Genomic DNA, 3,575 nt, shown 5'->3' with positions numbered 1-3,575 from the left:
GTTTGGGATTATATATAAAACAGTTGTATTAAAACTTACGTTTTAAATATAATTCATGTTTTATCTTGAAAATGTTTAAAATTTACATTAAATTAGATAACTACTTCGCATAAGTTTAACATTTAGGTTGATAAAATTTTAGTGAAAATATTTTAAAAATCTTAGTGTCTTTAATAAAAAAATAGCTCATCATAAAAATTGTATCGCCGTTCGGCGTCGGCGTAAGTTTGTAGGTCCCTCCCATTTGTGTGACAGCAAAGGCGCACGCTACAAATCGGAGGAGAAGCTCGGCCAAAACGTAGCAAAAGTGTCAAGGCCAAAATATGATTATTATAAATAAATTTCGTTTCAAACAGGTCGCAACCCTCTTCAAACACCTCAAAAGTATTCCCAATATTATTTAGTTGTGAACCCGCATGAGTGCGAAATTACCATTTTTTACCAGAATTTCCAGATTTTACCGGAAATCATACTTGGTTTTCTGGCAACTGAGAGGACAAATAAGAGAGTAAGTAAGGTCATCTCTTTGTCAGAAGCTACCTGGTGGTAAATTCTGGTAAATGTGTCAAAAGATCCGATGTAGTGTGTTTGACAACCAAATTGTAAACAAAAGAGAAGTGCACTCTGCTAATGCATGTTGAAAAGTAAATAATTCCTTGCTTGAGTGGATGCTAATGAGTTTTGGTTAAATTACAAAACGCTTAAAAAGGTATTAGCCGTCATTTTACGTTTAAAAACTTTAAAACTTTAACACATTACCACCCTATACTCTATGTATGATTGACCATTGAACTAAATCGTTGTTTATTTGGGTAAGATTAAAATATATTTTACTATTCAATATTGGAGTTGGTGTGAAACAAAAATTTAAAATAATTTATTGTTATGTATGCAAATGAGAACTACAATTCTGAGCTTATTGAGCATCTCTTAGTCAAAAACAAAGGCAATTTTGCTTGATCAAGTTTCGAATCTAAGAAGAAAATGTTTTTAACAAACAAAAGGTTAATAATAAAATTTGAAGGATTTAAGATATTGAGTATGGTAGCATGAAACGTCACAATCTTCTTAATTGTCAGGCTGTTGATATGGCTACGAAAAAGTGACAATGGAAACACATAGCTGAAGATTTCATACTTACAGTGGGATACACTTCAAACCTCTAATATAAATTAGTTAAATTTAGTTATTATTTTTTTTTAACAATTTTAAGTTTTCGTTTGGAATAGTTTTCATGAACTTATCTATTAGGAGATCTCTTTGGAAAATTACCGTACATCCGATATCTATTGAAATTTTGACATCCTCACTTTTTGGAAAAAGAAGTTCAAGATACAAGTTTATGTGCAAAAAATAAATTAAACAATAAAAGTCTCCTTATTTTTATGGAACTTATAATAGAAAAATTTTTATTTCATTACCCAGACTTTATGAATAGCCTACTCTATAAGTAATAGTAGAAATTCCGAATTAGTAAGTTCAGTCAAGACGTCATTCAAAAGTTTTGAAGAAAATCACTTTTCTCTTTTGTGAAAATTTGGGACTATCTTATGCGAGTATTGTCGACAAAATGTTAGTCTATGAATGACTAAAAATTAACGAATAAATGGTTAATCGCGATTAATGATTAAAATTAATTAAGCGATCGCTGTGTGTGTAGTGGTTAGAAGTGCGCACTACCATTCCGCAGGGTGAGCGTCCGAGCCCAGTTCCGGCCAACAAAAAAAAGAAAATGTTTTTTGTAATAGTGGTCGGCCCCCGGCAGGAGTCGGCGTAAAACTGTAGGTCCCCCCCCTTTGTGCTACAACATCAAGGCGCATGCCACAATCGGAGGAGTAGCTCGGCCAAACACTAACATATGTCGATGGTCCTCTGCAATAACGGCACAATTCAAAATTTCAGGTTTAGAAAAATACATAATTTGAAAGCTTACAGTATGACTGCATATAATCCGGAATAATTACGTTCCAAGACATATTATTGCTAAATTACGAAACAAAAAATCTTTAATTGGCTCTACTGAGATATATGAAATTTTTAGTTGTGTCGATATGTAAGCTCGTTTCTATTATTATTAGTAATCATCAATACAATTTCAAATTACATAAACCCAGTCACAGCCCTTTTTTGTATTCGACGCTTCCAGAAATCACATAATACATAAAATAAATAAAAGCTGTTTTGATTAATATTACATAAACTGGAAACTGTTAAAAATAAGTGCGCTTGTGTACAGAGATTTTAGAACCTATTTAGTTCCTAAAATGTCTGTTTGCAACACATAACAATAAAAATGCACATCAAATTGCTAAGAATGATGAAGGAAATCGATTCAGACATGCCTGTTTAACTGGCCGTGCGTGCTCTAAACAAACACATGTTAATTAAGGAGCTATTCAAGTATTATGTAACCACCAGGGGAAAGCGGGGGTCTTGGTTTGGCAACGGGCAACATTTCTTCAAATAAGTAAAACATTAATTACACACGCACAAATTTTGCCTGCAATTTCCATCACAATTGAACACTGCACTTCACTCTCGTTTCGAATTTTTGAAAGCGTTTTTTAAGCTATTTAGTGGTTTAACACTTCTTGTGGGCACTTGATATTGTAAAAAAAATATGCGCAATTCGATCACTAACTACATTTTTTTGTAAAGAACGCCCGTTTGCTTTAAATTTGTAAAAATACAATTATTTTTTTATTTTGTTTACATCTGTCATTTGTTACAAATGAAGAAAAGTCCAAGAGTTGCCAAGTATAAATATCTCTATATCTATTTATTAAAATAATAATTTACAATAATAATTTATTTAATTAATACTTTATTAAAATACAAATTTGAAGTGCAAATACATTTGTAAAACTGTTTATCACGAAATGTTATTAATTGTTTGCAAGCATACTATAGTTTTCATGCATTTTGGGAATAAATAATCTAATATGTGTACATATATATCGTCGTTTAAAGTACAAAACCGCGTATCGTCATTCTGCAAAACCGTGTGATTGACATTGGCTGCCAAAAATTGGATTTGCTCACAAAAGCTCTTGGCTCAATTCTTATCCATTCGTCCTGAAATATACTAGCCAGAAATACGTTTGCTTTATAAAAAAGATAACCATTTTGAAATATGGGTGACTTTACTCTCTAGAAAATAATTTATGCAATTACGCGGTTTTGCATTTTCTTGATACGCGGTTTTGTACTTTAAACGACGATATGTATAGCATGTGCTTACGGCGGCCGCCGTAGCAGAGTGATTACATGTGCGTACTTCCACTCCATAGGACCATGGTTAAATACCTGGTCAGATCATAACACAAAATAGCAGTCGTCCTTCGGCACGCAATGGCATACCTTCGAGTATATTTCTGCCTTGAAAACTCTTCTTATAAAATCAGAACTCATGCCTCAAGATTGAGCAGAAGTTCGGCCAAACACTTAGAAAAATATTTTAGCACCAAATATTTATTTGTTTACTTATTTTAAGGGAGATGGCAATCTTCTGGTTTCACATTTTGGGTGCAAAAATTTCAACCCTGATACAACAAATAGTATTAGTACTGAATGAT

The sequence above is a fragment of the Rhagoletis pomonella genome, unplaced genomic scaffold (assembly GCF_013731165.1).
Source record: "Rhagoletis pomonella isolate Grant_MI unplaced genomic scaffold, Rhpom_1.0 Rhpom_scaffold_00006, whole genome shotgun sequence".
Taxonomy (NCBI): domain Eukaryota; kingdom Metazoa; phylum Arthropoda; class Insecta; order Diptera; family Tephritidae; genus Rhagoletis; species Rhagoletis pomonella.
The sequence above is the reverse complement of the archived record's forward strand: the minus strand, read 5'-3'. Positions refer to the sequence as shown.